Consider the following 12,797-nt stretch of genomic DNA (forward strand, 5'->3'; position numbering starts at 1 on the left):
TTTCTTCCCAGATGCTCTAGAGCGTGCCAGCATCTACTTCAGCTAGCACACCTCTGATGTGTTTGTGAAGTCTGTCGATAGTTGCAGGAAATGAAGTGATGTACACCTTGTCTTTAACATATCCCCACAGAAAAAGCCTAATGGTTTCAGCTCAGAAGATCTCGAAGGACAAGCTACATCCCCACATTGTCAGTTCCAACAAGGAACAGTGTGAGATAGGTACACTGTGACTTCTCAGATGGGCGCCAACTTGCTGGAAAGTGAATACACGAGTGTTCTCCATAAGTTGTAGAATCAGGTAATTCTGCAACTTATCTAGATATGTAATTCTACTGACAGTCGGCTCATGGAAAAATGGTTGGTACACTTTGATGAAAGTCAATGCACAAAAGACATTAATTTTTGATGAGTCTCGTGTATGTTCCAAGACCTCGGTCAGTTTCTGTGTACCCCATATCTGCACATTGTGGTGGTTAACATTACCACTAAAGTGGAACATGGAGTCAGTGCTAAACACTGTCTTGTCAGGAAAATAGTCTTCATTTTCCATCCTGTTCATCATCTCCGTATAGAACTCATACCATCTCTGCTTGTCACTATCATTCAACACCTGCAACAGTTTCAACTTGTATCGCTTGCACTGCAGTCACCGTTGTAAAATTCTCCATACTGTAGGCTGAGGAACATTCAGTTCCAAGCTTGCCCTCCTTGTGGGCTTCCTTGGACTCCATGTGTATTTCCCCCATCGCGGTTTCCACAGTGTGGCCTGCTACCCATTGGGGACCTTGACCTTCCTCTTGATGTGCCACATAACCTGTTTCCACTAACTAATCACACAATGCTTTTGTAGTGTTTGCCTATCCTAAATAATTTTAATTGTACACAAGATTATTTTCTTATAGTTCAGTAGACTCAGGATATGTATGTTATTACTCCCTGAAAATTTGAATACTCTACTTGAAGTGGTTTCTGAGATTTAGGCCAAAATGAAACAGAAAAAGTAAATTTTCAGGAACGGCTTCTAAAGTTTCACAAGACTATACCTCACTTAATATGCTTAATTTTTTTATTTTTAGTCACTCAGAAGCACCTTGCACCATACTATATACATCCTCTTGATCTTTTTTCAAGTTTTTTCTTCTTTCTGAACTCCGCCCCCCCCCCCCCCCCCCCCCCCCCCCCCCCCCCCCATTTTAGTGTCTTCATTCCAGCAAAAACATTTTCTGGTAAGCGAGTCCATATAAGATTATTGAACGACTCATTGAGATTTTGAGTCTGACCATGCAGACTCTTCTTCAGTAATTCAGTATTTGCCAGGTCTCTGTAAATGTGTTTTATGATATCCATGACTGCTGCTGGGATGGATTGTTTATGGCTGTATGAACTGTTTGAGTACTGATCAGTGCTGTAATTGCACCATGAATCAGATCCAGAAGGCCAGATGTGATGTAATGGTTTTTCATCAGTTAACAGTTTGTGGAAGAAGATAGCCCTTACTGCCTGCTTCATTATCAACAAATCCTCAGTATTATTTCTAATGACGATCCCATAACACTGCTGTAGTTCATCAATCATTTTGTCTGTCAGCCTGCCTCTTATGGTTTTACCATCAGAAAGTTTCTTGTCCTCAAACTTTGTTTCAACTTCCTCAACCTGGTGCCCATCCTCGTCTGGACAGGACCATCACATTCCAGTTTTGTGATGATCTTCTCACCATAAAGCTGAGCGGCTACTATGTTGTTGTATGCTTTTGAGTTCCATCACCTAAGAACTTAGTTTAACACGCTCCCCTTTCATTCACAGATTGACTAAAAATTTCAATAGCTGCAGAGGCCTCTATACCACCACTTGTTCCTTCATAATTTCTGTCACAGATATGCCTTTCTTTAATCCCTGATTTACACTTATAACAGATTACCAGATTTTAACCAAACATAGTTATCTTTCCTTTATCCACACTGGTCACCATAGCAAGAGAATTCTTAGAACTGTAGCCATGCTTCTGTCAAGTGCCATTAAAAGCTACTGGTACGTCAGTCATACCATCATTTATTTCAACAGCTTTGTTTGTAGCACGCTTCATTGACTCACATGCAACAGATTCCACAGCAGCTCCAATAAATCCTGCATAATTGTCGATTTTACAAGGTGGACGTGGCATATTCATCACCGCACACATTGTTTTTGCTGCAGTGTGTCCTTTGCCAATAGCTCTCAATCCATAAAACCACATAACGTCAAAATAATTATCTTTACACTTATCAGAATTCCAAAATGAATGAATATATTTACAACTTGCACAATTAATGTAAAGTTTCCTGGCTAGTCCATTTGATACCTCACTGTCTTCATGTAATCTGACTGGCCCTCCACATATTTTACAACACACACATTCACCTAACACCCTTGTTACCATGTGTAAATCTATCAGAATATAACCTAACCTACCATTTACATCACTTTCATTTTGAGAAAACTGTTTATTACGTTTTATTTTAATCTGAGAAGCACTAATGGATGGATGGTACAACATACAGCAACAACATACAGCAGCCTTAAGAAGGAAGCAATGGATCGCAGAAAATGGAGAGGCAAAGGACCTGCTAATATAGCAGATAACTGATGATGATGAATGGATGTTTCTCTAGATACTGACAAGTTTGTCTGTATTTCACTGTCTGTAACTTCACATGTTTAAGACAATGTTTCCCTTTATTTGAAAAGCTATTACCATGAAACCCATGTTTCTTAAAAACACTTTGTTTTGGCGTCGTAGTTTACTTTTTGAGAGATTTACCAATCTATTCGTCACTTTTCCTCGGAAAAATGCTAGCACTTCGACATACAATGCATGTTTATACTATGTAACATATGGTACTATTTTTGACAGTGCTACCAATACAAACACGTAATTTAACCTTTATAACACAGCAGTCCACAGTCTTTTATATAAAAAATTACAGATTTTGTTAGATCTTGAAGTAATGCACATAAAAATTTTAACTTTTTCAACCGATGTAGGTTATATTTAACAAAATAAAATAAAATATTTCCCATGTGTGTATCATTTTATTCAGAAAATCGCAAATTTTATAATGAGACAAAAATCTGAAAATGTGAATTTTTTTTTTTTTCATTCTAACTCATCTTAAGGTTTTTATATGATACTCTAATAAACAACCAAATAATGTAATTGGCTAGGAAAAAAAATCTATTTACGAAGTGGTGGCAAGAGAATGCATGTATAAACAAAAGTTGACACATGCAAGCTTTCAGAGCCAGTGGCCCCTACCTCTGGCAGAAGGGTTGAACTGTAAGAAAGAAGGGTGAAGGAAAAAGACTCAAGAGGTATAGAAAAAGGGCTAGAGTTTGGAAAAATCACCCAGAACCCAGGGTCATGGAAGATTTATCGGATGGTATATGTGTGTTCTCCTGCCACTGCTTGTAAGTGGATTTTTTTCATCTATCCAATTACATTGTACTGTCAATATATTGTCAAAAATTGATAATTTTTGTAATTCTAATAAACAACTAGACAGACATAGGCAATATATTCTTTTTAACAACAGTATACTTTTTTATTTTTATTAACCAACTGCGAGAAAGATGATGCTCAGCTGTGCTGTGAAAATGTGCAGTTCAGTTTTGTTTTCTTTCCCACTGTCATTTTTAACTGTGGTAACAGGGCATTTAAACTATAAGACAGATTATTTATCTCATTTATATTCGTTTTCCTTGTATATAATTTTAAACAGAATTTGGAAACATAACAGTGTATTGTTTTGTTTTCTTAACAGAATACATTAAAGTATTAAAGTTCTGTTTATGCCTTAATTGGCATTTGAGTGGAATACCATCGCAGAATCTGAATCGCCCGAAAGTTTGTAGTACTATGCATCTGCAGATAACTGTGAAATACTATCATTAAAGCCACTGTCCTCATAGATCCAGCAGCTGGAAAGATCTCTCTCATACTCTTCATATCCCGTAACCAATGATCCCAACCAGTTTACGTATTCTTTCAAAGTGACTTCAAATCCCACTCAAGGTTTAGTTTGCAGTAACTGTCAACAAGTGACAAGGTCAGTGAGAGGAAGGAGGGGAGGAAGAGGAGATGGACAGAAAGGGGGGAAGGGGAATTGGCATTTGAGTAGAATACCATCGCAGAATCTGAATCATCAGGTCAAAATGTATATCTAATTCCCATATTGCAAAGCATTGCCGGGTGCACTTGTGTTGAATATAAATTAAGCGTTAGGAAGTATTTCCTGAAAATATTTGTTTGGGCTGTAGTGTTTAATGAAAGTGTGAAATGTGGGTGACTAACATCAGTCAAGCAGATAATAGAAGCTATGTAAATGTCATGCTATAGAAGAGCATTGGAGTTTAGGTGGGTAGATCAGACATCTGATGAAGAAGTACTGGACTGAATTGGAGAAAAAGAACATTTATGAAACATCTTGACTAAAAGAAGTGAGAGTTTGATAGGAGAAATCCTGAGATATCAAGGAATAGTTAAGTTTTTCATCAGTGAAAGGTTATGGGATAATGGACTGTTCCATAGTTTTAAAAAAGATAATTTTACATTTCTTTACAGACTATGAAAACTATAGTGAATATATGGCTATATCACAGTAAGATGTCTAAAATAAGATAAAAGTTCTGTATTACTCTTTAAAAGAATGTTTCATTATAAGTCTTGACTTGTCTTCAGTATAGCAAATGAAATTATTTGAGAACTGAGATGAGTAAACCTCCATTTCACCATTCAGTCCATGTTACGGCATAAAGTCAAGCGCTGGCACACCAGTCAGGAGTGATAGACCAGAGAGGGTTCTGAGAAGAGGTCAGCCAATTGCTCGCTGAACAACGCCTCTCCTGGACGACAAGGTGACAGTAACGGCCTCTATGTGAAGAGAACAAAAGCACCGCGCCCAACTGGTCGTGGCCCAGTCGAGGAGAAGCCTCAAGACTAATGACCTGAATAGAATCAAAGCTCATTACTTTGCTTGTATTAGAATTGTTATACTGAAGAAACTTCTTTATTTCAGATGTCACCCTTTGCTTGTGACACATCTACATAATTCTCAAAGTTGAGTATTGTAATTTACTTTTCGTAATGAAACTCATTAATGCAATTTGTTTAAATTGTTATCTAGCGATCCGAGAAAGCAGTTTTCCTAGATGCCTCATATTTGACAACTAGGCAGGACTCAACATTTGATCCCATCCTCGTCGCCAAATGTTGAATCCTGCCTAGTTGTCGAATATGGGGTGTCTAGGAAACCTGCTTTCTCGGGTTGCTGTACAACAATTTAAACAAATCATATTAATCAGTTTTATTATGAAAAGTAAATGACAATACTTAACTTTGAGAATTACGTAAATGTGTCACAAGCAAAGGGTGATGTCCAAAATAAAGAAGCTTCTTCAGTATAACAATTCTAATGCAAGCAAAGTAATGAGCTTTGATACTTCCATGCAGGCCACTAGTCTTGAGACTTCTCCTCGACTGGTGGAACCATTGTCTACAGGTCAGGATTAGTTTTTAGAGGGTGATTTGGGGCAGTGGGGGTGATCCACCCCCACTGCCCCCAAATCACCCCTTTTAACTTTCCAGAATTTCTTAACTTCGAAACTTGACTCACTATCATTCCCCAAATCCCTCAACATGCAAACTAACCTTACATCCATGGAAGGAACCGCAGTCCATCATCTGAAAACTGATTCCAACCTTACAATTCTACCCATGAACAAAGGCTCCACCACTGCTGTTTTGAACTGTAAGGATTACCTGACAGAAGGACTCCATCAGCTGTCATATACTTCCACCTACAAACTTTGCCACAGTGACCCCCATTCCAGAAATCCAGCAGGATCTCCAGTCACTACTCATATCCATAAGCCGATCCTTTCCCTGGCATCCATCTCTCTACTCACCCCTGCCACTCTACCTTTTACATGCTTCCTAAAGTCCATAAACCTAACCACCCAGGCCGCCCCATTGTGACTGGTTACTGTGCCCCACTGAGAGAATCTCTGCTCTCATAGACCAATACCTTCAACCTATTACCCGGAACCTACGCTCCTATATAAAAGATACCAACCATTTCCTCCACCGACTCTCCACAGTTCCCATGCCTTTAGCGAGGTGGCGCAGTGGTTAAACACTGGACTCACATTCGGGAGGACGACGGTTCAATCCCGCGTCCGGCCGTCCTTATTTAGGTTTTCCGTGATTTCCCTTAATCGCTCCAGGCAAATGCCGGGATGGTTCCTTTCAAAGGGCACGGCCGACTTCCTTCCCCGTCCTTCCCTAATCCGATGAGACCGATGACCTCACTGTCTGGTCTCCTTCCCCAAAACAACAACAACAACAACCCATGCCTTTACCACACAGTACCCTGCTTGTCACTATTGATGCCATCTCCATGTACACTAACATTCCTAATGCCCATGGCCTTACTGCTATTGTACACTACCTTTCTGAATGCCCAACAGATTCCAAACCAGCAACCTCCTTCCTAGTCGCTATGACCAACTATATCCTCATCCACAATTACTTCTCCTTTGAAGGCATTACTACAAACAAATACAGTGTATGGCTATGGACACCCGCATGGCACCATCCTATTCCAACCTATTCATGGGCCACCTAGAGGAATCGTTTCTAAAAATCCAGAATCCTAAACCCCTCACCTGGTTCAGATTTATTGATGACATCTTTGCCATCTGGATCAAAGGTGAGGACACCCTATCCACATTCCCCCAGAACCTCAAGAACTTCTCCTCCATTTACTTCACCTGGTCCTACTCAGCCCAACAAGCCACCTTCCTAGATGTTGACTTCCACCTCAAAGAAGGCTACATCAGTACAAAACTTACTAACCACCAGCAATACCTCTACTTTGACAGCTACCACCCATTCCATACCAAGAAGTCCCTTCCGTATAGCCTAGCCACCTGTAGTTGTCGCGTCCGTAGTGATGAGCAGTCCCTCTCGAAATATACTGAGTGTCTCACTGAAGTCTTCGCTGACCATAATTAACCTCCCAACCTTGTACAAAAACAAAGCTTCCCTGTTCCCATTCCAGCACTACACAGCTGTCATTTCACCTTCACACCCAGTCTTTTTACGCCTCTACTCCCCACCCCCTCCCCACCTCTTTCCTGCCCTCTGTCTAACCTGCAGCACTTCATTGTCCGCCATCCACACCATTCTATCCCTCCCCCTTCCCACCCCAGCCTCGAGCTTATCCCCACCCAGTTGCCACTCCCAACATGCACTGGTGCTGCTGCTCACAGTGTGTTTTCAGTTGCCTGAGACTGCAGTCATGTGAGTGAGTTGCGGTTGTGTGTGTGTGTGTGTGTGTGTGTGTGTGTGTGTGTGTGTGTCGTCTATTGTTGACGAAGGCCTTAATGGCCTAAAGCTTTAATTGTGAGAGTCTTATTGTTGTGTCTTTGGCTCAGCATCTCCGCTATATGGTGAGTAGATATTATATTAATATTTGTTTGCATTTTAATTTCCAAAATCTTGTAGTTGAATATTTTATTAAAGGCAATTGGAATCGCGTTCTTTGTAAACGAATTAAAAAGGGACAACGGTGTGATGTAGATCAGATATCTGAATGGTGCAAAAATTGGCAGTTGACCCTAGTTAACAAAAAGTGTGAGATCATCCACATGAGTGCTAAAAGGAATTCGTTAAACTTCAGTTACAACTATGAACAACTTAAGTTGGAAGGAACACACAGAAAATGTTGTGGGGAAGGCTAACCAAAGACTGTATTTTATTGGCAGGACACTTAGAAGATGTAACAGATGTACTAAGGAGACTGCCTACACTATGCTTGTCCATCTTCTTTTTAGAATACTGCTGCGTGGTGTGGGGTCCTTACCAGATAGGACTGGTGGAGCACATCAAAAAAGTTCAAAGAAGGGCAGCATGTTTCGTATTACCGCAAAATATGGGAGAGATTGTTACCGGAATGATACACAATTTGGGCTGGACATCATTAAAAGAAAGGCGTTTTTCGTTGCAACGAAATCTTCTCATGGAATTCCAATCACCAACATTCTCTTCCGAATGCGAAAATAGGGAGAAACAATCACCACGATAAAATAAGGGAAATCAGAGCTCGTACGGAAAGATATAGGTGTTTGTTCTTTCCGCGCGCTGTACTAGATCAGAATAATAGAGAATTGTGAAGGTGGTTCGATGAACGCTCTGCCAGGCACTTAAATATGATTTGCAGAGAATCCATGTAGCGGTAAATGTTTATATGTTCTGCATCTACTTTTATACTCTTCCATGCTGATGTTCTTAGTGTTGTGGAAAATAAAAAGTTCAGCAGTGTGGTTGATCCTCTTTTCCTTTCCTTATGCAAATGGTATGTGGAAGAGAAATTCCTATAAGAGTTATTTGAGACGCCGTGTCAGCTTAAAATTACTGTACAAGAGCTCACATTTGTCTGATATTAACATTACACAATATTTGCATGACTTATACAATATTTCATGTGCATAATTAAAGTTCCAGTTACAAAATGTTGTAGAAAGGGAAGTGCTGCTCAGAATAATATCAGATTAGTGCTGCATGTTATTGATGCAGGGGGAAACATTGTGGGGAAAAAAATGTAAATTTGACCAGTAAGTGACAGAATATGGACACTGACTGACAGCTTGGCACACGGCCTCAGGTGGCATCCAAGACACCCAACATGACCGTCTCCATGAAGGATTGCATGCTGCTGGTAAAGCTGTTGTACAAGAACAATCATTGTGGACCAGTATCCCAGCAGAAGTTCTGGGTGCTCAGGAGTATGAAAAAAGGCATTGGTCCGGCATCTCCTATTGGTTGGAGAAAATGATTATGAAATTTGAAAAGACAGATTCGTTTGAAGTGCAATGTGATGGAGGGAGGAAAGCAGTCGATCCTACATCTGTCAGGTGTAAGCCACTGCATTGCTGGAAGGGTCAGGTGGTGGTGTGTAACATGCAGTGTATGGGGAATTGCCCAAATGGTGGACATGCCTGTGAGCATGGTGCTTAAAATCCTATGAAACATTGTGCATTGCTATCTACACAAATTCATCCATGTTCAGGAATTGCTTTCGACTGATCTTCCAGCAAGACAAATGTTCACCCTGAAATTTATTGCTCGCATGGAACTGGACAATGTTTGGCCATGGAACACTCTGTGGACAGAAGAAGCCCATTTTCCTCTCCATTGTCATGTCAGTATGGCACATCAGTATGCAGAATTGCAGAATATGGGCAACTGAAAATCCACACACATGCACGTCAACCAGTACCAACTCATTCTGCAAGGGTCACTGTGTGGTGTAGGTTGACCTATTGTTTATCATAGGGCTGTATTTTTTCAAGGGGATGAGTCCTGCAGGTCCTTTTACCTGTACCATCAGTTGTAAACGCTACAAGAGCCTTTTGTGCACCATCATCATTCCAAACCTTCAACAGTATGGATTGGTGGGTAGGATCATTTTTATACAAAATGACACTCCTCCACACATTGCACAGCCAATGAGTGGCTGCTACAGAGGCATTTCGGAAATGCTAGAATTATCAGCCGCCATTTCTCTACAGTGTGGCTGTCCAGATAACCTTAATCTGTATGACTTATGACTGTGGCATTATCTGAAAGCTGTTGTATTCAGTGCTGCTCCAATTACAAATATAGCTGAATTGGAGGCATACATTGCACAACGTATTCTTACTCTCTGATCTGTTGTAGACACGCAGTTCATTGATTTCAACTTGTGACAGAAACTGGTGGACAGCATATTGAATATGTCTTGCGCAAGTCTCACAACAGTTAGAAACTGAGAGCCAAAGAAACTATTACACCTGTTTAATATCGTATTCATGATAGAAAGCTCAGAGCAAAACATGCTCAACAGATTCATTTTGCCAACATCTTTGTGTCTCTTATTTTGTGTTAATTGACAATCACTATTCAGCTCAAAAAACTTTGTGTTAGTTCCACAATATGTAGATTTATCATCTACGTTTAATGCGAGAGGATTGTTTTCCCGCATTATGTTGAAGTGAGTACTGTTTGTTTTCTTTATATTCAGTGTTAATTTATTACACACTGCTCATTCTTAAACATCTGTGAGGTTTCATTTACTTTCTCTAATAGGCATTCCGGTGTTTTATCTGTATGTAAGATGTTGCTGTCATCAGCAAAGAGGACTTTTTTCCCATGTGGTATACTATCTGGAAAGTCATTGACATATATTAAGAACAAAATTAGGTCCAATACACTTCCCTGAGGAACACCTATGTTTATATGTTTCTTGTCGGACAATTGTTTTACTATAAAATTATCTTCAGCAGATGTGTGAACCCTCTCTACCTTTTGCTCACTTTTTTCCAAGTAAGAGCAGAACCACAACTTGTGCTTCTAGTTTGTTTAATAGTATTTTGTTGTCAGCCATGTCAAAAGCCTGAGACAAGTCTAAGAAGTGTCTGTAACACAGTCATTCTTGATAAGAGCATCATGTATCGTTTTTATGAACTCTGTCATCCTACTTTTTCCTGGCCTTATCTTCACGGGGCTGGCATGTTACTGTGAATTTGGCAACATTATTGGTAGAGTGTAGCTGGATGTCCTTCTTGCTGCCCCCGCTCTCTTCTCCCCTGCCAGAGTGTACCCCAACTGTCTGCATATTATGGATATAGTGGGATCCATGGGAATGTTTTTGAAATATTTGAGGATCAAGTAAGTGAGGTGGGATTCAGGCTGGCTGGCACATCAGCCTTCATCATGGATCGGATCTGGCATCAGCACCCCCTGCTGCTTGCTATTCGTGCCCTTTTGCCCTCTCCCCCCCATACTCCCCCTACTCCCCCCCCCATACTCCCCCCCATACTCCCCCTACTCCCCCCCATACTCCCCCTACTCCCCCCCATACTCCCCCTACTCCCCCCCATACTCCCCCTACTTCCCCCCACATACTCCCCCCCCATACTCCCCCTACTTCCCCCCCATACTCCCCTACTTCCCTCCCCCCACCCCCACCCCCCACACCTCCTGAATCCTGGTAGCCACATGCTAATGCACGCAGTTGTCTGGGCAGTTACTTTCATGAGCTCTGTAATGGCCGATATTGTCTCTTTCCCATTTCGGAAACCAAGGTGTGCTTTTCCAGGCAGATGTCAGTTAAAATACTGTACATTTTGATGAGTGTCATATTCATCATCTTTCGGCGAAGTGGTCTTCGCTGGAAAATGATGTGTATGACACTCGTTGAACATCACACTATTTGAACACTGCTACCCAGCTGGGAATCCAAGAGCTCGCCACCAACAGTAGATGTCGGGAGAGTCTGCACTCACATATACGAACTGTGCTTCATTAAAAAGATTGCATTTATTCATTTAACTCATTAGTCTGTCTTTCATGATTAATTCAATTATTTTTGAGACTGCAGACTCTAGTGAAACTGGCCTGTAGTTTTCAATACTCTCCATATTACATTTCTTTAGTAAGAACATAACTTGTGGGTGTTTTAGGTACTATGGAAAAACATCTGAACTAAAGGACTCATTTATTATATTTGTTAATGTGGTGTGTATGCTCTCTATGCATGCCTTCAAAACAGAGGCTGGAACCCCATCTTTACTTGCTGAATTCTTATTTTTTAATTGTCCGGGTGTTTTCAAGCTATGTTGTGGGAAACATCATAATAGTACTTTCTGTGTAAGTCTAGTGGGTTTTAGGAAGATTTTGTTTTGAGCAGTACCAGAGCAATATTAATTTATAAAAGTTGCCAATTCCGAAGGATGTTCTATTATTCCACGCGTATCTTTGATTTGCATCCTATTATACTTGGGTTTGCTTTTTCCAGTTTCTTGTTTTATGACAGCCCCCACTACTTTGCTTTTATTTTTTGCATTAAATATTACTAGTTGATCTCTGTGAATAATTTGCATTCTATCCTGATTGGTCAGTGAAAGGTAAGATAGTAATGGAGAAAGAAATAAATGCAAGTATTTATTAATAAAAGGTATTATATTTGAGGAATTTTGAAGAATAGTAACAAATATTAGTCTCATTGTAAAAATGCAATATCATTATATGCAGTAGCACTGTAGCTGCTTTGTGACTATTCTCAATGCAGTACCATAAACATCTGATTTACCTATAGTCCTTTCAGAATCACCACATGGAAGAAACACATTGGATCAGAATGTGGGTTCAAGTAAGATACAGCACTAAGTGCACCAGTTATTCTAGAATAGATGACAAAATCAATTGCCTGGTGCTGATCTGTCATCAGTGATAAAAACAGCAGCAACATTACTGACTAGGTGCCTTGGAGATTCCAGAATGAAATGCATTGCTAGTAGTGAATTGTATTTGAAAATGCTTTATTGTGAGGTATATGTTATATGTATTTAAAAAACAGTGGGCAAGGATTATGTGAATCAGGGATTGTGTGCACTCATCTGCAACAGATTCTATTGGCTTTATTCTCCATGTGATATTGTAATGCAGTATTAAAAATCTATAATGGAGAATCCATCCTAAAATGCAATTCCTGCAGGAGTTCCTACCATATGATACACTTACCCACATATTTTAAAACAATGTGAACAACTATTTTTGGAGTTTGGACCAAGATAAACTGAACTGAAGCAAATGCCAGAGCATTATTAAATTCTCTCATATTTCCTGGGTGGTTCTTAGTATAGTTGTTTTTCTACACTTTGAGGTTTTGAAACTCTTCACAAATTTTAATGGGCTGTATTTTAACCTTTCTCTTGTTGCA

At 40.1% G+C, this 12,797-nt stretch overlaps 1 protein-coding gene across 1 annotated transcript in view; it reads left to right on the forward strand.

Moving 5' to 3' along the window:
* LOC124803706 (protein dopey-1 homolog) overlaps window positions 1-12,797 on the forward strand; it is a 370,000-nt gene that overhangs the window by 117,237 nt on the left and 239,966 nt on the right. The window lies entirely within an intron of this gene.

The sequence above is a fragment of the Schistocerca piceifrons genome, chromosome 1 (genome assembly GCF_021461385.2).
Source record: "Schistocerca piceifrons isolate TAMUIC-IGC-003096 chromosome 1, iqSchPice1.1, whole genome shotgun sequence".
Classification (NCBI taxonomy): domain Eukaryota; kingdom Metazoa; phylum Arthropoda; class Insecta; order Orthoptera; family Acrididae; genus Schistocerca; species Schistocerca piceifrons.